This window comes from Rhipicephalus microplus, chromosome 5, assembly GCF_043290135.1.
Source record: "Rhipicephalus microplus isolate Deutch F79 chromosome 5, USDA_Rmic, whole genome shotgun sequence".
NCBI classification, from domain to species: Eukaryota; Metazoa; Arthropoda; class Arachnida; order Ixodida; family Ixodidae; genus Rhipicephalus; species Rhipicephalus microplus.
This window is the reverse complement of record NC_134704.1, coordinates 3,049,252-3,071,463: the sequence shown is the minus strand read 5'-3', so window position 1 is coordinate 3,071,463 and position 22,212 is coordinate 3,049,252. Positions and strand designations below refer to the sequence as shown.

The 22,212-nt window shown below is 44.7% G+C and overlaps 1 protein-coding gene and 1 long non-coding RNA gene across 2 annotated transcripts in view; both read left to right on the top strand.

Annotated features, from left to right (window-relative positions):
- The window catches only part of Cdc5 (cell division cycle protein 21), a 322,395-nt gene that overhangs the window by 288,682 nt on the left and 11,501 nt on the right, over positions 1-22,212 (top strand). The gene's annotated exons all lie outside the window — the stretch shown is intronic.
- Positions 17,531-22,114, top strand: LOC142817644 (uncharacterized). The gene is made up of 3 exons (XR_012895267.1): positions 17,531-20,159; positions 20,582-20,736; positions 21,172-22,114. It is a non-coding gene; the product is annotated as an uncharacterized LOC142817644 (long non-coding RNA).

Here is a 22,212-nt window from a genome sequence, read left to right as displayed (position 1 = left end):
CTTGCTGTCCCTGGTCATATGTGCTCTGACATCTGCATGAATTTCCATGTAGATCCCCAAAGTGCTTACACAGGTGTCCTGAAAACCTACGAAAGGCTGCGTCAATAATATTACTGGCGAGAAATGTATCGCTTCGTGCAGAAATACATTCAGTCTTGCACTACTTGCCAATAGAACAAGACACCTCCGCCGCACCTTACTGGCATGTTACAGCCGCTGCCGTGCCCGGCTCACCCATTCGACCGCAAGGGTATCGACGTCTATGGCCCCTTCCCATAAAGTGGCTCTGGAAACCGGTAGATTATTGTTAGTGTCGATCATCTGACACGCTACGCTGAGACTGTAGCTCTACCGGCAGCGACTGCCCATGAAGTTGCACTCTTCATTCTCCGCAGCTTCATTTTACGCCATGGTGCTTCACGGGAATCACTCAGTGATAGGGGTCGAGTGTACCTGTCGGAGATCATCCAAGCTATCTTCTCTGAATGCAACACCATCCACCGGAAATCTACCACATACTACCCATAGACAAATGGTCTCGCTGAGCGGTTCAACTGCGCACCTGGCGACATGCTGAGGATGTACACCCCCTCCGACCACACTAACTGAGTCGCTGTATTACCTTTTGTTACCTTCACTTATAGCACCGCGATGCAAGCGACTAGCGGTTTTTCCCCGTTCTTTCTGTTGTAGGGCCCCGCCGCGGTGGTCTAGTGGCAAAGGTACTCGGCTGCTGACCCGCAGGGCGCGGGTTCGAATCCCGGCTGCGGCGGCTGCATTTCCGATGGAGGCGGAAATGTTGTAAGCCCGTGTGCTCAGATTTGGGTGCACGTTAAAGAACCCCAGGTGGTCTAAATTTCCGGAGCCCTCCACTACGGCGTCTCTCATAATCATATAGTGGTTTTGGGACGTTAAACCCCCACATATCAATCTTTCTGTTGTAGGGCCGCGAACCTTCCCACTCACTGGACACTGTACTCTCGTACCACCCTGATGCATCTGAATGCTCTCCGCTTTCTGAAGCTGCCAGATACGCTGAAGACTGCCGTCAGTTAGCTCGGTCTCTGTCAAGTAAGGCTCAAGGTCTACAAAAGACTCGACATGACGATGTTCATCACATAGCTCCTATGTTTCATGCTGGCTCCCTTGTGTGGCTTTGGGTAACCACACGTTCCTGGCCTTTCTTATAAACTTCTGGCCCAGTACCATGGTCGGTACCGTGTCATTGACGGGATCTCGCCGGTGAATTACATCATCAAGCCCCTAACACAATTGATTTGCGCCTTTGCTGACGCGAGACCGTACACGTCGACCGTCTCAAGCCCTTCTACGACCCTCTCATTTTGCCTACCCCCTGAGTCGCCAAGATGGCTACTCTTCACGTCGGGGGGTATTGTAGTGGAGCATACGCACCAACGCGTATGCGTTTTCGGAAGAGAATGAAAAGCCGGAAAAGAATGAGAACCTGTGCCGCCTTAGCCAGACTTGTCGTACGGCCATTTCCCGTTGCGACTTCTCTGGTTGAATAAACATCATCACAATTGTCACAGTTGTTACTTCTTAGTTGAGCAACATGCTGCGAGTGTCAAATGTGCACAAGCCGACACTCTTTATTGGATGGTGCCATCAAATTTCAAGGCTATGCATGGCAATTGAAATAGCAGCTGTTCAATCGGAGCAAAAATATTTCATTCATTTCAGTTAAGTTCAATATGTTTTGATACCATTCTGACACGCCAAAAAAAATCTGAATAAGTTGTGACAATCTGTACTTCGAAAGTATTTGAATTTTTTACATTTAATGTTCAGGTATTAAAGCTTTGTTAAAATACAGATAGGAAAGAAGCTATATAAAGAGTAAAATTAGAGCTTAGTGTAACGCTATTCCAAAGCCAGCAAAAATGCTCAAGACCTAGAAAAACACTTGACTTTCCTGTGTGTTGACGAAGACTATTGAACTCTAGTGCCAAAGACTAGCTAAGGGCTTTTTTTAATCACAATCAAGAGAAGCCTTGCCTTGGTTTTTTTCTAAGGAAGCATTTTTCTTTTGACCATCAATGCCTCCTCGGGGGGTGTTATAGCATTTAAAGATCATAAGTACTTTTTTAGTTAGAAATTAGAAAGAAGTTAGAAATTAGAAGTTAGAAAGTGCTAACTAATAATTCTAGCCAAACTTTTGTTGGAAACTTTTGTTGAATAATTCTAACCAAACTTTTGTTGAAATTTTCAATTTGAAATGTATGGCTGTAAGAGAAGTATGTCGAATTCTTTTATTATGCCCTTGATGGTTAGCAATGTAGATCCCTTCTGCTCTGCTGTACATGGAGCTTGAAAGCACAGAAACTTATGCAAGTATAAAGGTCAGCACAAGGTGACAGACACCCAATAGAGGTGTGATCAGGCTCTCTCAGCTTTTCTTAACTGCAAATAACTTGCTTGAAGCGCCGCAGCTATAGTTCCGTACCTATTGACCCCATATTTCAGACAAACACTATAATGCTCTGCTATAATCAGTAGGCGTGGTGTACCATGCGGGTGCCATTTAAAAACTAATGAACCAGCTGTTGTCGTCAATCTTCTGGACATGTTTCACTACCAAAAGTTTACACAGATAAGCGTTGCAACATTAGAATTGATTATGCATTAAACATGCGAAGCAGTAGTCTTCGAGTTTTAGTTTAAAATTAAAGCATGGTGGTGCGAGATCAAAGTGTCAAGGCCCTACACTGTCCAAGTCCTTTCATTACTGTATGTGATCTTTTATTTAATAATTTGCCTCAAGAAATGGGACAAAACAAGGAGACCATAATTGAAATTTCTCGACCAAAATAAATTACTCCTAGATCATAAAAAGAAAATGTACCAATTGAAATACACCGCACTCTACTACACCGTGGAAAGTGCCACGATGTTCATTTTATCATGTGTCGTAAACATATGAAACTATACCTTCACTGTATGACAAGTTTTAGATCTCGATGTTAAGCAAAAAAGTGAGCATGCCAAGTTTGCGCTGAGGACAAAGCACTCGCTCCTTATGCAGATCGCAATTTCTGGCGGCTACTTGACTTATCAGTCATATAATATATGTATAATGTTGTGGTCCACTGTGGCTCATATCAGCAGAACCCTAACAACCAAATTTGCCAAAAGCATGAGCAAGACTGAACATGTACATGTGCTTCTTTGCAGGCGTCCTATCATTCTAGAGACTTGTCTAAGTATGACGCATTTTTTCTGTATAATTTTAATGCAATAGCTGTGTAATCAGGGGTGGAAGTGGTGCGGCATCCTGCGCCAATCTGACCTCCCGCGCATAAACGGCAATTTCCGTGATAATTGATTGGAAATGTAAGCCGTCAAACCCAGCTGATTATTATCACTGACCGAGGAACACCGAGCATTGGCTACGCCAAGGTTGGGTGGCTGGAATAGGTAGTTGGGATGAGCGTAGCACTTTTTGCTTGTCGGAGAAGGTCCGGCACGCCAATGCCACTAGAAGCGCTCATGGCAGCAGCGCAGGTAGTGAGCAGCGCACTTCGCGGGGTTTTCCTCAGGTGCACTGCTTTACAAGTTCTTCGTCAATCGGTGCTTGCGCTGGGTTTTTCTCAAATTCATGAAGATGACAATGACAAAAAAGAAAACCGAGCATTGCAGAATTGTGCCTGGCCGCATAACTTCATGCCTCAATTCAGCGTCTTAAAGAGTCCCAAGGGTGGCAACGTGGATGACTGAGAGGAGGAATCTCTTCGATCTGTAGAAAAAATGATGCATGAGATGAAATATGACGAGAAAAACTGCGTTAGACTGCTATCTGATGCACTAGCAGGGTCTGTCGCTCATGAATCATACACTGCCTGAGCGGCAGATGATCACCTTGTATATTATGTAGCAAGCTATATTGCGGTAAATCTTGTACTTTGCAGTAATCTTGTTTAGTGTAAGAACAGCCATCTTGTTTCCAGTATTGGTGATAACGCGTTAACACCATTACTGGTATAGCACGTTACTTTGGTAATAAGTGATTAAGGCACTCGTTACCATGTAGAAGTAGAGGGATTGCTGCGAGTTGTTGTCAGCAAGTCTTTCCTGCAACAGGGTAGCGCTGTTTATCAGTTGTGTTTCCAAAACTAACATTTGCTTCTGCTGATACAGGTCACGGAGCATTTGTTGGATGCATGGGAAAACAAGGCTCACCTTGAAGGCCTTTGCATGAACACTTGCAATTTCCACGAGCCCTGTTTAGGTTAAAGGTGACAAAATTATTTACACTTCAAATATATTTTTTCGCAGGGCTAAATAGTTCAGACATTTCTTCATTTATACAACACCTACGCTTGTGGTCCGCTAGCAGATGCAAGCTGCCAGAATTACTGTGAATTTTTTTACATCAGAGATGATTCCTTTTTGAAGTGGGTTGATAGTGAAATACTATTTTTGCTTTCTGTGACAATGAAAAATGGATTTAACATGTAGCATGACGCTATAAGTCATCACATGCAACTCCGGTGCACATTAGGCCACTGTATTATACGTGCAGCGCCTTGTGTAAAGTTTTCTAGTTATATCAGTAATTTACCTAAAGCAGCTAGTTTTTTTAAACAGAGGCTTTTTTTTTTCTCTCTTTTATTAAGAGCACGGGACTAAAAGCTCGAGGGATTGACGAGGTACCGACCCCGTCACAAGTTGGCAAAGCAGCAATATACAACATTCGTACACGTAGAATACAAAATAAACTTTACAAGTATAATTTGACATCAAGTGCCTAATACAAAAGTTACGAAACAAAGCGCCACAAATAGGTAGCGAGGAAGTACATATATATGGTCATGACGTGGCATGAACATGAAAAGCAAAAATCAATAAGAAGAGTGACCAAAAATTTTGTGAGATGCACTATTCGTGAAAATAATTGAGCTGGGCGACGCGTTTAATGTAATCATTTTGATTAGACAAAAGATCAGAATTTTCATGGCTTAAGATGGTTAATAAGTAAGGTAGCCTGTAGGACAATGATTTTTCATCATAAACAGTTCTGGGGGTAGGTTATATGCACATTTTTTCATGCCTGTGAGATGAAGAGTTGGGTTTTCGTTTAGCTTAGCAAGGTTCGTTATGGAACGGAACCATGTTTGACGAACTCTTTATGACATGTTCAATATAAATACGAGGTTTATTCAAATGTTATTTTGACTCTTGCAGCGAGGGCGCACTCATTCTAACTTCTGATCTTGGAGTATAATTGAAGATGTGCATTATTTTTATTTTGGTAACTGTAACCCGTTGCCTTTCTCGTAGGCAAAGTAGGTGTTTAGCGCGACTCTTTGTAGTTAGCGAAGCGAGTAACATATTATGCTACTTTTTTTTTACGTCTCTCAGAACACCTGCAGTTCCGCCGCGAATAACCGCAATATCAAGTCCACAAAAGTTGGCGTCGAGCCTCGCTCGTAGGCCTTTCCAAAAATCGTTTTCAGATATGAGGCTTTAAAGGCTTAGGTGCTAGGTGATGCCCTACACTAGCTAGATAAAAACGATTTAACTGAGAACGGGTGACCACCACATATCGTGGGAGCGATTTTTTACGGAGAGCAGCGCGTGCTCACTGAGCCTGCGCAAGGCTATCTGATGCACGGGTGGATGGATTGATGTGGCTGTACCCTTTAGATCGGGCGGCGGCTAACGCCACCTAGCCATAATACTTACTGAACCAACAACTAGATTTATCTTTTTTTTTTTTCTTTAAATAGTGAAGTTGAAAACTGGTACTTTGCAGTGAAGGGTTTATTTTTACTCAAGCCTTGACATTAGCCACCTATCAGATCACCTCTTTGTAGTTAATTGTACCCGCTTAAAGTCTATTTTGCCCTCCCGGTCCCTGAACCCCAGTGCTTTATTATTATTATTATTATTATTCGTGTTACCCTACAGGCCCCAGAGGAGCATTGAGTAGGGGGGTTTACAGAAAAATCACAATACATAAAGCATAAAAAGAAATATATTGAAAACAAAGAAAATTGCACAATGGAAGGGAGAAGAACAAACACTATAAGCAAATGCAGCAAAAAACAACATGAAAGGAAAAAAAAGCATCTTTATACAAAATCAAGAGAACATATAAATTTGCAGTAGCTCACGAAATTTGGCCGGATCTCTCAAAGAAACAATTTCATCCGGAAGGCTATTCCAAACTGCGATGGCGCGTGGCAATGCAGAATCATTGAATGACTGTGTGTTGCCAAAGATGCGTCTGAAACTGAGATGATTATGAAGTCGACTAGATGTACGCGAAGGAATGTCAAGCGATAGACGACTGGTCCACGAGTTGTAGTAGTACTTATGGAGGAGGCATAGACGGGAGACAGAGCGGCGGGAATCCAAGTTAGTAAGGGCAATATCGCATTTGATTTGGGTGATGCTGGAGTGGCGGTTATACATTGAAGTGATGAAGCGGGCTGCACGATTTTGGATGGATTCCACTTTATCTATTAGGTATTGTTGATGCGGAGACCAGATCGATGAAGCGTATTCCAGCTGAGGACGTACAAACGTTTGGTAGGCCTGCTGCCGAATGGTAGATGGGGAATGATGCAGATTCCGGCGCAAGAATCCCAGAGTTCTGTTTGCTTTTGCGCATATCTTGTCGATGTGAGTACACCAGGCAAGATTAGTACAAAGATGGACACCAAGGTATTTGTATGTGGATGAACGGGGAATTACAGCTGAACAGATAGAGTAAGAAAAGTTAAAAACCGATTTCTTACGGGTGAAAGAAAGTACGCAGCACTTAGATGTGTTAAGCGTCATTTGCCAACGGTCACACCACTGATTTATTAAGTCGAGGTCCTTTTGTAAATGTACGTGGTCTTCTTCAGAGTTAACAGTTCTGTACACTACGCAGTCATCCGCGAAAAGACGAATTGAGGAAGAAATGTTACAAGGCAAATCATTAATATAAATCAGAAAAAGAAGAGGGCCTAGTACACTGCCCTGGGGCACACCTGATGAAACAAATGAAGTAGACGAGCTGAAGTTATTGACAAAAGTAAACTTCTGTCGATTTGACAAAAAATTTCTAAGCCAAGATAATGTTGATGAGTCGAGTTTAAGTGCAGACAGCTTAGCTATTAGGCGACAATGGGCAACTCTGTCAAATGCTTTCGCATAGTCTAAAAAGATGCAGTCAGCAGTTTTATTACTATTCATGCCGTTATGTAAATCAGACGTAAATTCTAATAGCTGAGTATCACAAGATAACGCTTTCCTAAAACCATGCTGATTTAGAAAGAAGAAGTTATTTGACTCAAGATGGCTGTATATATGAGAGGTGATGATGTGTTCAAGCTGCTTGCAACAGATGCATGTTAGCGAAATGGGGCGGTAGTTACCGGGTGTGTGTTTGTTACCATCCTTGAATATCGGAATAACCTTTGCTATCTTCCAGTCAGTGGGAAGTACCAGAAGATAAATACTGTTGAAAAATGTGGCATAAAATTTCACTGGAGGAAGCGGATGTGTTTTTAAGTACCTTGGAATTAATATTGTCAACGCCACACGATGTAGACAGCTTTAGACCGTGTATAAGTTTAGATATGCCTTCAACAGTAACAATGATAGGAGACATGAAGCAGTACTCACAATCGGGGACACAGGGAACCGAAGAAAAGTCTTCATTAGTAAAAACCGAGCAAAAAAAACGAATCGAAGGTTGAAGCACACTCAGATGCAAAGACAGGAACATTATCGGCGTTATGTAATGTAACAATGTCACTGCCACGGTCAGGCGAAATGGCATGCCAAAACTTTTTAGGGTTAGCCAGTAAAAGTGAAGACAGGTCGGCGGAAAAATATTTCTTTTTCGCTTCGCTAATCGCAAGACAATAAGATTGTAAACAGTTTTTATACATAGACCATGACTTAGAAGATGATAACCTTTTAGCTGAAGCATATAACCCTTTCTTTTTATTTCTGAGCGATCTAAGCGATTCATTAAACCAAGGGTTGGATTTGTCGTTAGAGATTGTTATTAGTGGAACATATTTATCTATGAGGAGCGCTATAATGTTTCTAAAGGAATTCCAGTTATCCTGAACAGACCTGTTGGTGAATGAGGGAGGAAATGTATTGTGTAGGAAGACATCAAGTTCAGAGTTCATTAGATCGTAATTTGCCTTGCTATAATCCCTGATTACTTTGTGCTGAACACCCGGAAATTTTAGTGGAATATTAATTGAAAACTGTAGAAGGTTGTGATCACTAAAACCCTCTAATTGCACAATTGTACCTATGGTATGTGGCTTTGTTGTCAGAATAAGATCTAAAATATTAGTATCGCGAGTGGGCTCTGAGACAAGCTGGGTGAAATTAAAGTCAAGACATAGTTCGATGAATTCACTTGACGTACTGTTCGAAGAAGACGTGTGAGACCAATTAATATCAGGAAAATTAAAATCACCGAATAAGTAAATTTTTCTTTGAAAAACTCTGTGCCGTCATCCTGAACTATAGGGTGAAGCCCTTTACAGAACAATATCAAGCGTTCGGCAGTTTCCTTCTCCTCTCCGCATGCACTGCATACTGTGTCCACCCTTTATATTTGGCTCGATATGTCTTGCTTCGCAATAGTCGCGTCCTGGCCTCTAAGAGGGGAGAACTACCTTGAGTATTATCATAGATCCTTTTCTTGGGGATTTCCTGCTTAAAAGTTCGATAGATCTCTAGTGCAGACTTCTTAATCATGCCGATTCTCCACATGTCAGTCTCCGTTTCCTTCACCTTCTTAACCGATATTTCTTTTAGTTTGGCCCCCTGCTGTTGTCTATTTACCCATCACTTTTCTGGTTCGCTCCCTCCATTTTGTATCGACATTCTTCATGTACAAGTAGCTGAAAACCTTCCTAGCCCAACCCTCCTCCCCCATTTCTCTCAATCGCTTTTCAAATTTTATCTTGCTGCTAGCTTCCCTGCCCTCAAATGATGTCCATACCATATCACCTTGTACTCCATGATTAGGTGTAATTTCGTGAGCTCCTAAGCAAGCCTACCTAGTCCACGTTACTTAATTTCTAATCTTGCTTGAACTTCTGATCTCATGCACAAGACCGCATTGCCAAATGTCAGACCAGGAACCACGACCCCTTTCCATATTCCTCTCGCAACATCATACCTATTGTAATTCCACAGTGCCATGTTTTTCATCCCTGCTGCATTCGTGATGACTCTAGTCGTTACATATATTTCGTCTTCCCTTAGGTACTCGGTCCCATTGCTTATCCATACGCCCAGATATTTCCATTTATCTGTTATCTCTAGCGTGACCTCCTGTATTCTAAGCTCACTACCTTCGTTGTCATTGAAAACCATGACTGCTGATTTTTTCTTACTGATTCTAAAATCTAACCTATCTCCCTCATTACCGCAGATGTCCATCAATCTCTGCAAATATTCCTTGTTGTTGGCCATTAGCACTATATCATTTGCGCACATCAATGCTGGTAGTGACTGTTCAATGAGTTTTTCTTGTTTGACGAAAGAGAGGTTGAAGCCAAGTCCACTTCCCTCTAATTTGGCCTCTAATCCTTGTATGTACATCACGAATAACAGGGGTGACAGAGGGCACCCCTGCCTAAGCCCCTGTTTTACTTCTGTAGGCTTGTATGCCTGTTTTTTTTTTACTTTATAACTACCTTGTTACTTTTATAGATATGCTTTAAAAAATTAGTGACTCCATCTTCTATGTCTAATGTGTTCATTATTCCCCACAAGTCCTCTTGAACCATGCTATCGTACACTCCCTTGATATCCGAAAATGCTAGCCACAGGGGCCTGTGTTTCTTTTCGGCTATTTCGATGCACTGCGTCAGTGAAAACAGATTGTCTTCCAAACTCCTGTTTTTCCGAAACCTATTCTGCAGTTCCCCCAGCACCCCCTCATCATCTATCCATGCCTGCAGTCTTTCCTTCATAATCAGCATAGCCAGCCTGTGGACCACTGATATCACTGTTATAGGACGGTAGTTTTTTATGTGAGCTTTATCCCCCTTTTCTTTATAGATCATGCTGATCCTGCTAAGTTTTCATCCATCGGAGACTTCCCCATCGATTATTGTTTTGTTCACTGCCTCTCTCAAAGTCCGTTTAGACTTAGGACCCAATGTCTATCAGCATAATTGGAATGCCATTTGCGCCTGTTGATGTACTAGTAGGAACCCTCTTCTCAGCCCTTTCCCACTCTCTTGAAAATGGAGCCAATGCGCCTCTTGATTCATCCTTGTCTACTGTGGTGCATAAGGTACTTTGCTGACATTTTTCTGTCACCCTTGTTCTTATATATTCAATAGCTTTGTCCCCTTCTAGCCTAGCACCTTGAGCTGTAGTTATAAACTTCTGTTCTAGGCTTCTCTGATTTCTTAGAGAGTTTAGATGGTTCCAAAATTTCGCAGCTGCCTTTCTATCCTTTTTATGTACTTCTGCCAGCCACTGAGCACCCTTTCTTCTTATCTTTTCATTGATCAGATGGGATGCTTCTCTTCCACAGCTTAGAAAGATGTCCCATTTTCTTTCAACATCATCTGTCGGTTCACCCTACTGCTTAGCATGTCTGTGTTTTCTAGAGGCTTCCTGTCGTTTTGCTATGGCTCTCTTTACTTCTTCATCCCACCAGCTCTTGGGTTTGTGTCTTCTTTTTTAGGGTGACTTGTCACGTGCCTTAGCAGCAAGCTCTAGCTCAAACAGTCTAATTAAATTCGTGTATGTCCACACTGTTTTATTATCCTCAGTGATTACTTTCTCAATTTGTTTAGTAGCTATTTCTATTTGCCTTTCTGAATAAAAATTTTTTTGTAGTTGCTGATCTTGTCTCCTTCCCACTTTCACTGCTCTTCCAAAACTTAGCTTGATACGTTTGTGATCACTACCCAGACTTCTGGAGCCACCTTCATCTATGTGCATTCCCCTGAGCTTATCATACATCCTATGTGACACCAGTGCGTAATCTATCGTCGACTGCAGCCTTCCTACCTCTTATGTTATTTGCCCTTCACACTTCTCAGTACTGTTGCAGATGATCAAGTCATGCCTTTCACTGATATCCATGATCATTTTGCCTGTTGGGGCAGTATACCCATCTATATCTTCTATGATTGCATTCATATCTCTTAGTATAATTATCTCGCACTCACCTCCTAATTCCTCAATGTCTTTTGATATACACTCCACCATTGCCTGGCTTTCCTCTCTGGCCATTGCTCCCGTCCACAAGTACACCAAGTGAAAGAGTATCATGTGCCCAGCTACTTTCCCTCTTAATCATAAATGTCCCATGCATCCCTGCTTGACTCTTTGCCAACCCATACTTTTATGTAAGAATGCATTAATTCCACCCTCTTTTTGCTTCCTTCTCTTCTATTGCAATATTCTAATACGTAGTCCGTATTGCAAGGTGGTTGCTCCATGTCCCGAAGATGCGTCTCCACAACCGCATATACCATCAGCTCCTCCTGCCTCAACTGCTCTTTTATCTCCTCCCCTTTAACCTATTCCTGCCACCCTGCATGTTAATATAGCCTATGTCTGACTTAGCTCGGCCCTTGTGCTTACGTCGATTCTTCTCCCATGGACTTCATGTGGCTTGAATATTCGTGCCCTTTTACAATCATCTGTGGCTAAACTGTTGGCCTGAGGGATCTCGGTCCCCCTAAAAAAACCCGCGCTGGTGCATGCAGCGCCTCAAGCGGCATCGACGCGTTTTGGGGACCGGTTTCGTCAGCCGCTGACGCGATTCTGACACAATTTTCTTGCTCTCAACGCCACTGTTCGGCGGCCTGGGGGTAACCGGGGCTCTTACTTCGCTGCGCAAAGAATATAGAGTCGTGCTCCAGCAACACTGGGACCGCTTGCGGGCCACAGGACGTGCAGAGCAGTGGGAAATGGAGGCTTGATGCAGCAGAAATATTCTTCGTAGACACTTAGCTAGGAAAAGTTCAGCGATAACCTCTTTGGTCGATCCAAACACAGGCAGTTTAGTGGAAACGCAGGACGAAGTATTAGAGGTGGCAAGACAGTTCTACAAGAACCTTTACGCCGAACCACCTCCCACTCCGTACTCGTTTCCTTTCACCAAAACTTACGAGGACTTTGATATTTGTGACACTCCTCTCGTCGAAGAGGAGGTGTTTGCAGCCCTTAAATCCATGAACCATAATCGCAGCCCAGGTTAAGAAGGTTTGACAGTCGAGTTTTATGTCACGTTTTGGAAGGTTTTGGGGGGCCTTTTACCACATTGGCAAACTGGCTTTTCCGTGAGGGGACTCTGTCAGCCACTCAAAAGGAGGGGCGGATCACTCTCCTGTGCAAGGATGAGATGAGACGCACTGACCTGAGAGCCTGGCTGCCCATCACCCTTCTAAACTGTGACTACAAGCTCATAGCTAAGTGCCTGTTCGTTCGACTCTCTTCAGTAATTAGTACTGTTTTGCGTCCGTACCAGTCGTGTTGTGTCCAAGGTAGATCGTGCCAACTTCATGGTTTTGCTATTAGGGACCTTATAGAATGGTCAAATTCACGCAACCTTCGTAGAATCTTTTGTTCTTTTGTTTAAGAGAAGGCGTTTGATATTATCAGTCATGAGTACCTCTTTAAAACTTTAAGCAGGCGGACTTCAGTTCCAAGTTCATCAGCATGGTCAGGGCTCTCTACTTTCGTCCTAGCTCTGCTGTTGTCCTACAAGATCGCGTCTCGGAGTCTTTAGGTGTGTGCCGTGGAGTCAGACTGGACGACCCACTTTCGCCTGCTCTCTACGTGCTCGCATTCAAGCCGCTCTTGCAGAGGCTTTCTAAAAACACGAGCATCGGTAGATTTCCCCTTCGGCCAGGTTCCCTCCCGGTGGCAATGTTCGCCTATGCAGATGACCTCTCTATTGTCATTCCGGACGAGGCAACTGTTTGCACCGTCTTGGATGTTGTGGAGGAGTACTGCTCAGCGAATGGCGCTAGGATAAATAAGTCGAAGAGCGTAGTCATGTATTTTGAACTGCGCTCTCTCCAGTCCACGTCCTGTGCATGGGCTCCCCATAAAAGAGCGCATATGTATATTGGGTTTACATTTCGAACTGGGTGGCCTGATTACCGAAAACTGGCGGTTAGCAAGGCAAAAGCTGACATACAGCATTCAAAAACTCGGTGCTTTGCCTTGTCCACTTACAGCTAGGGCCACGATAATTCGATCACTTTTGTTTGTTTTCTTACGTATGTAGGTTTGGTTATGCCAGTTAAGCCCCATATCAAGGTTCTCCTGGAAAATAAACTTTTCGGTTTTCTTTGTAGTGGTGCCTCTCCGTTTGTGTCGCGCCCCGTGCTGAAATGGCTAGGGACGAAGAAGGACTAGGTATTCCTGACCTGAGTGTTGTGACCACGACGTTACGCGTTAGATGGACGCGAGTAGCTCTCGATTCAGATATGCTCTTTACTTGAAGCTTTGCGTCGTATTTTTTTAGCACGTGGCTGAGGCTGTTCTCGCCTGGGGCATTTTCGAATTCGGTGCCTCGAGAAGGAACGCCTTCTGCTTTCTATGCAGGGGCCGCTTCTACTTTGGTCTGTTTCCAAGAGGTCGACCCCGAGATAGATTTATTTTTGATCGAACTCCGCGAGTTAGTTGATAGACTCACCCCAGAATTGCCTGCAAACTGTGGAGTATTTGACCTGTCCCACCATAGTCCTAACCGGCGGTTCATTACTGCCAGTTTCCTGTACGCCAAGCGCGCTACGTTCATGTATCGCCTGGCCAGAGAGTGCCTGCCCCAAAAGTTCAGGCCCTTCACAAGAATTCCTCAACGAGAAACGGGCCCCTTTTTTTTGGCTGCATGGAGAACCTGGTTCATGTGTTCTCCCAGTGCGCACTACCAGCCGCCCTCCATCGAAGGATAGCTAGCTTGTTTGGCCACCCCGGTGTTCCTTTCATGTTCGTTTTCTGCAATCTCTGTCGGGACAAGCGGCTAAGCAGTATGTGATTCTGCTTGTTGAGTGCTCCTACTAAGTGTAGGTGGCACGGTGTTGTGCCGTTTTTGATGGGAAGCGACCCGGGCTTCATGAAGTACTCGCGAAAGTACGTAAGGAGGTCTGGTTCGTTCTCCACCGAGAGTGGCAGCACCTAGGTGTAAAGAAGTTTTATGAGATGCGGCATCGTCCGGCAGTGATATTTATTGAGTCAAGAGGGCAGATAATTATCCATTTTTAATGATGGCATTCTCTAAGTTTCCACGACTAGGCCTAGTGAGCCGTTCGCCCCTGAGTTTAGTTTGTATGGTTGCTCGCCCGAGCTTTGCATGCGCTAAGGTGATCCTGTCGCCTTGTCGGGCTTTACCCGCAAGGTCCGTGTTGGCCCCTCCTTTGTGCCCGGCAACTCTACTTGCCGAGGCAAAGGGTGGTACTCTTCTTCGCGAAGGAAGAAGAGTACCACCCTTTGCTTGTGTCGCCTAGCAGCCGTGGTTAGAACCCACGGGGCGGTCCTTCGCGTCATTTCACCGCTGTGCCCATCGCGAACAGGCAGAACAACTCAGCAGCGAGCGCGTCGTTTTTCAACGGATTTGCCGCAGCCTGTTGACAACTTTGTTGTCAGAGGCGGAAAAAAAAAGAACAAACGCAGATACTGCTGCGTTAAGGTTTGTCACAAGAAAGAAGGGGATGTCGGCATCATAATGTATCGCTTTCCATCGAGACCGTGGGAAGCAACTCGGCGGCAGAAGTGGATCGCCGCTTTTCGGCGTGTCAATTAAGTAAGTGTCGCCCTTGCGAATTTTTGTTAAACGACATCAGAGCAAAAACAATAACGGGAAGCATTCGTGCAATGCACGACAATGTTACAACTGCTCACAAGCGTGTGTTAGAACACACACAGTGGTTGTCACTCGTGAAACCTAACGTCGTTGGACGCGCGGCGCCTTTTTCCACGCATTAATTTGTCATCGTGCCTTGCCGCTTCTTTGTGCACCAGGACGATGACTAGGCTGCTAGAATGGGCTCATTAATGCCGATGCTTTCTCGTGCTTCATACGACAAAAATAAGGCTAGAGTATACCGCGTAACATGCGGAGTATTCGCTAATTACCGCTTCTCTCGCGCGCATGTTTTGTTTTCCTGTTATTGTCAGCTGATTGCTTCATCACTCGTCGTGCATTCTGATATTTGAGTTTTGCTCGCGCACACTTGCACATGTTTTGTTTTCGCATTATTGAGTGTCAGCTGATAGCTCTCAATTCAATGTTTCAGTGCCGATGACCTCTCATCTTGGAAACCTAAAGTGAATACTGGGATATGCTCGAGGCATTTCGTCAACGGTGAAAAAGCACCATTGAACATCATCCTGGTTACTTTCCGACAATATTTTCTCCTGTATACAAGCTCAACAGCTTTCGAGGTTTTTGAGTTATAAAACTACAAGTGACAGCTGATCGAGAAGCGTATACGGTCGTATTTGTGGGCTTAACTGGAATTCAACGTCGTAAGCATGCATGCTTGCTTTGCTGTGACAACCACTTCGCTGCGATGTCGGTGTTCACTTCTCTAATACCATACACATGGTCGTTGTCGTACAGTGCGCGTCCCTTTTCAAGCGTCGTTGGTCAAAAATAAGCATCGATGTTTTCAATCGCCTTAAAACCGCAATACAAAATCACCGACATGCCTCAAATAGCACGACAAAGTCGTGCCACGCACGGTAGAAATGGCTCGTTGGCCGCCTCGTCGCGGAATCGACATCCCGGCGCTGACGGCTGAGCCGATTGCTGTGCCGCCTAACCATTGTCGGTTGCCTAAACTTTCTCTGGCAATGAAGGGAAGGCTTTGAAGCCAAAGTGGGCATGTGCCACCGCTGTAGAATATAGTTCCACATGCGTCCGCGTGAATATGATAAAAAAATAACAATTTTTCACTGGATGCTGCTTATAAAGAGACGCTGCATGCACCGAGAAGATATTATTATTGTTTTTGCTTTCTGAAGAATCATTTTGCATTTATCATGTCTTACACGGTGTCTGAAAACGTTGTACATTTTACGTGTACCTCACAGCCAAAAATGGCATCTTCGTCTTTAGGTGAGCACGCGTTGCCCTGGCCAGCTACTCTGACGACTCGCCGAACGAGCTTGTGTCAAATTTTACTGACAAGTGGCTGTGTAAGCAGACGTATCAAATTGTGCGCAGGGGTATTGCTTGTAACACGGCCGTCATTTGGAACTGAGCCGAACCGGAAGACTTCGCGAAGGAGTACTAGAGCAGTTGCTCCACCTACGTAGCTTTCCCTTCATTGCCACCACGGAGCAAAGAATGAGAGAAGAGGGCATGCCCAGCCTGTGCGCTACGTGAAAAGTGGGGCATAAATGATGCCATGGCGGCCATATTCACTGGACACAATGGCAGTGTTACCATAATTATATGTTGTGCAGCGTAGCTGGTCTAGCAATTGGTTCTTTATTCTATGGTCTAGCAGTGAGCGGCGGCAACTGGCAGTGGCATGTGCACCTCCGTAGGTCTCGTACCGAGCCGCAGTGGACAATAGCCGTGCTCTATGTTGTGTTGTAATTACGCAGTGTTCCCCCGGTAGTTAATGTACGCCTAGCAACGTTTACAAAGCCTTTTGTCAGTCACTGGGCCTCAACAGTACGTAGAACGAGCGCAATCCATGTGCTGTTCGCCGGATGAAGTATTTGAAGAGTGAAGTTGTGTTTTGCACAAGACGAAACGAAACCACGACGAACGCCTTGCAGGTTAGGGACGGTAGTGCAGTGTTTCTGCTTGTGACCACGGACGAAACTTTTGTGCGCAGTGAGATGCAATGAGGACCATGTGCATAGTGTCATGTCCAATATGTGTACAGGACAATCTCTCATGTGCGTATGAAAACACCTTTTTTGTTTCGCTTGTAGTAGCTGTAGTAAACAATTATTTAAAAAAAAACAGAGGTTGCTAGGGAGACCAGCCTCTGGTGGGTCAGCCTCCCTGCAGTACTCGGTGGAGTCCCTAGTCAGGGACCCCATTGGTTGTGGCCGCTGTCCTGGCACACTGGACCACGGCTCGTTTAGCCGCAAGGTTTGGGCAACTGAGCAGGGCCACCTCCCACTCCTCTCTTGTTGGATTTGGGTTCGGGGGTAAAGGAGGATCGAGCTGGCATTAAGCACTGCCGGGCACAGTAAAGTATTGGTAAATATGCTCGCCCCCAGCATTGTTCTCAGCGTTAAAGCAACCGCGTTCAAGTGTCACGTGCACCATGTTCAAATGAAGTCACCGCGGTTGCACAAAGCTTACGCCGCTGAGTTTTACGTGGGGCACAATGGCCGGGCGTCGCGTCGGCCACGTGAAGGCAGTGCACCGTTTGAAGGCAGTGCACGGCTGATCGTGTTATCTGTACATTACGTGAATGAATGACGTGAAAACACTGGGGCTCTTCGATTTTCCACTTCTGGCTACCCGCGGGCTGCCAGAGCGAGCTCGTATCTCTCGAGCTGCTCCACCCCCCCCCCCCCCACCCCCCCGCGGCGCACTTCCGGTTGGCGTTCGTTTTTCTCGAGTTAGATGGTTCTGGCGACAGGAGGGTCGCCAGACGCTTCTAGGACAATGTTTTGGGCAGGTTTCAGGCTAGCAGACGCGGAAAAGGTACGATGCGCGCTCGGTGCCATCTTTGTGAGGACTCGATAGATTGCAATGTGGGTGCTTGAGGACTGCACCTTCGCTTGGCATTACGTGTGGCGTTATCTTCTAAAGGCTGTTCCGTCTTGCGGTATGAGGCGATTACGAGTGGCGGCGAGTGTTTGAAACTACTGTTCATCGCTTTTGTTATGTTTCCCATCAAGCTTCCTCCTGTGAACACTGCTGTGAACTGTTGCCTGTTGACTGCGTCGTGCACATGCCTTAAAAGTTATGTACGTACTACACGTTCGTACGCACGCATGGAGACAACATTGAAGTTAATTTTTTTTTTCGTAGTAGCCGTTTGTGAAGCTGTGCCTTCTTTCTGTGCACTTAGCGAAAACGATTGTGATTGAACTAGCTTGCTCTGTCGTATGTTTGCGTACGTGAACCTCTTAGGTAGAACCTCTGTCCTGGCTACTGAATTGATCTTTGATGGAGATAGAAGGCCCTAGATCGCGACTGTTGATGATGCTGGCTGGTCGTGAACGGCTTGCGAACCCATTTCTATCTATGAGCCTGGATATGTGGTATGATATTAAACGATACGACGCGAGAGAAAAAAAAACGGAGAATGGATTTATAAATGCACACATTCAATGTATTCTATGTTCTATGCATTCTGTAGTAATGTACAACAACCTCAAAAAGAGCAGCGCATTGAGATAGGTAATAGTGCATTTCAAGTTGTAAAAGACAATGTCTACTTAGGGCAGGTAATAACCGCAGAGCCGAACCACGAGATTGAAGTAACTAGAAGAATAACAATGGGGTGGAGCACATTCGGCAAGCACTCTCAAATTATGACAGGTAGATTGCCACTATCCCTCAAGAGGAAGGTATATAACAGCTGTATCTTGCCCGTACTTAGCTATGGAGCAGAAACCTGGAGACTTACAAAGAGGGTTCAGCTTAAATTGAGGACGACGCAATGAACAATGGAAAGAAAAATGGTAGGTGTAACCTTAAGAGACAAGAAGAGAGCAGAAAGGATTAGGGGACAAACGGGGGTCAAGGATATCATAGTTGAAATAAAGAAGAAGAAATGGACATGGGCCGGGCATGTAGCGCGTAGACAGGATAACCGCTGGTTATTAAGGGTAACAAACTGGATTCCCAGAGAAAGGAAGCGGGTTAGGGGGAGACAGAAGGTTAGGTGGGCAGATGAGATTAAGAAGTTTGCGGGTATAAATTGGCAGCAGCAAGCACAGGACCGGTCAACTGGCGGAACATGGGAGAGGCCTTTGTCCTGCAGTGGACGTAGTCACGCTGATGATGATGATTATGATGATGACATTCTATCGTGGCCCATTTCATCGTTGGCTTTGTCTTTTTTCACCTCGTCGTCATAATGCCGTGCAGTATGTACTATGACCTAGTAGGTCGAATCAAAGCTGATTTACATGACATTCGTTAAGTGCCACTTAGGACTGGAAAACAGGCCAAGGCGATTTCTAAAATGGGTTGAGAATGTGTCATGCAAATGTTTATTTTATGTACGACGCGTACTCGCGGTACCGATACCTGCGCATATCTTAACTTTAGACAAAAACGTAAGTTGATCTACGTGTGTTTGCGACGTATAATACGCGATAGCTGTGGTGCAATTATATACAAATTCCAAATCCGGACGAAGGCGTTTCGTCGGTGACGTCAAAAAGTGGGCGGTCCGCAGCGATAACGAATACGAGGGGAAGCGAACAGGCAATGAGGGAAATGAGAAGGTTTGCGTCATTATTTTGACATCGGCTTGGAGATTGTATAGAAACGTGAAAAGTGTTTGTAACGTGTTGAAAAATGTTTAACTATTATTGCTCACTATCAAAATGTGTTGGCATTAGTTTTCAAACGTTTAATAAGAAATACGGCACAATCCAAACATATTTTTTCCGTTATTGTTTTGAAATTACACTTAATTTAGCAGGATGGTAAGTAGTCGCCCTAAGTACAACCCCTTTTCAAGCAGTTACTGTTTCCATATCTCCACCATACAAACCTCAACGGCGCAACTTTCGAAGTTGTTGGCTCAGTCGAGCGCAATCATGGCGGAGGGCAACAACACCAGTAGCCAACAGCAGCAGCGGCTCATCCGCGTTTCCTAGGCTCAGCGCGCGCTGGTGCTCACCTTTATGGACGAACATCCCTAGCTCACAGCGAAAGCCATCGAGCTGCGGCACACAGTCACCGTTGCCGACCGGCAGCAGCTGTGGCAAGAGCTCAGCGAAGCGCTGAACCATGAAGGGCCTGCGCAGAAGTGGCAGGCTTGGTGGCGCAGGCTGGTGCACGAGGCCCGCCGCGACGCCCCCGCCATCAGAGAGGCACAAACGTGAGTGACCGTCGAATGGCGCGGGCAATTTGTTCTTTGACATTGGTGTGTATTTTCAGGGGCACTGGAGGGGGTTGGCTGCCTGGCTTCTGTGGCCAAGTTCTACAGTTGACTGGGATGACACGCTTCAGTGGCATCTCTGGTCTCACCTATCAACAGGTAAGCACTCTGCTGCCGCAGTATCACGGGTTCTTGAGCGGTGCCATGACAGAGTTTGATATCTGAAAGGGTGCCTTTAGCGGAACCTTGTTAAATGCGAATAGAGCGCAGGAAAAAGAGTTCAAAAGCGGGTAGGTTTATCAACTAAAATCTCAGTTTGCATTCTTGCAGTACAAGGGTTGTTTATTTATCATAAGATACGAAATGCCTGCGGTGCATTCTTGCAGTACAAGGGTTGTTTATTTATCATAAGATACGAAATGCCTGCGGGCAAGTGCATGCACTAAAATGGTAATACATGATATCAATGACCACTGGATAGCTGCAGAACATTTCCGCAGATGTTTAGTACGTAAGGTTGTAAAATAGCCAGAGGAATGAATACTCACTTTCTGAAAGATCATGCTTACGACACTTTCCAGCAGGCAGATGTTCTCACTGCTGCGGTGGAAATGGAGGTGGAGGCCACTGAAGCGGCTGCAGATGGCAGTGACACAGTAACATGCAAGCATCTGAGAACTTAGTGCTTTATTGAGCACAGGACCAGAACCTTGAGCAGGGTGACAAGGTGCTCAAGGTGAGTAGACCCTTTGTTTGCATTTTACATAAGGGGCATATACATTCTTAATGCTCTATTATGATGAGTGAAACCAACTTGGGCTGTAAATAAGAACGATGCATTGTATTTAGGGCACGGTATTGGATATCTACAATGATAAATTGCCGGGCAAAAGGTTGGTTAGCCCTGAAAAAAGCTGTTTGATGGCGAGACATGCATTTCAGGAGATGAATACAGAGTACTTCCAGAAAACGTTTGTTAGTCCGCACGAGGAGGGCATAGCTTGTACACGAAGCTTCACACTTTCAAAGGATGCCATCAGGCCAGTGTATCTTCAACTAAGGGGAAATTGTGCCCGTTGCAATTCTTGGCAGCAGCAGCTTCCAGCCATGAGATGGTTAAAAGTTTACCGGCAGCTCCCTTAAACATTTCCACCACAATGATTCATCGCAGGTGCTGCGGGGGATGAAAACATCAACCGCACGCGTCGCTTCTTCAGCACGGCGTATGACAGTAAGTAGCACAGGAGAAGGCGGCAGTGGCGCAGGAGGGCGTCCTGCAGGTGGTCTATTCCTTGGCAGGGGCCGTGGCTCAGGGCTTCCTGCGAGAAAGGAATACGTAGTTTAGTTGAATTTTTTGTCATGTGTTCATTGTTTTTTCTTGTCATTATTCATTAATGATTTGTCTGTTTCAATATGTTTAGGTGTTGCTCTTCATGTACAATTTTATACGCTTCGGGAGAGATTAACATAGTTGAGTTTATGTTTTGCCATGTTTTCAGTGTTTTAACTTTTTATCATTCATTATTGGTTTAGTGGTTTTGATATGTTTACGTTTTGCTGTTCATGTTCTATTTTATGCGTTCTTTGTTTGCATTTAGGACATATTACTAGATTTAGGTTAGCATTTACTTTCTACAAGAAGTACAGCATTTTTTATGTTCGATATATGCGTTTCTCAGTTTATGTTCGAGCTGCTCTAGTGGCAGTGTTTTTTCCCCACATTTCAAAGGTGTCTAGTCATTCACATGGAGACCACGAGTGTATAGTTGACATCTACTGTGAACGTTTCTGTGATATTTGTATTGCCCCGCTACGTTTTCTAGGTCACTGCGCTTTTTGTGCAGCATTACCGCATAGTATAGTAATGTGATGTCTTTTTGCATCACACTGTTTTGCAGCTCACTGTGATATTTTCATTTCAGCACAATGAGGCTAAGGTACAACTACATTCCGAGTCTTTTTTTATAGCACTAAGCTAGTAAGTGGTCATGTCGCACAGTTTCACAAGTGAAAATGGTCATTGTTACAGCAACATGCCTGAGATTGATTTTATCTAGTTTTCTATGTAAACGACCTATTGAGGGAATAAATTTTGAATGTGGTATGGTTTGGGAGTCGCGAGATTGCTGAGCCAATTATTCATGCTGTATGTTATCAAAACAGCTCGCTTGTTGTTTGCTGTCTTGATTTACGTATTTTTTTGGCATTGCAG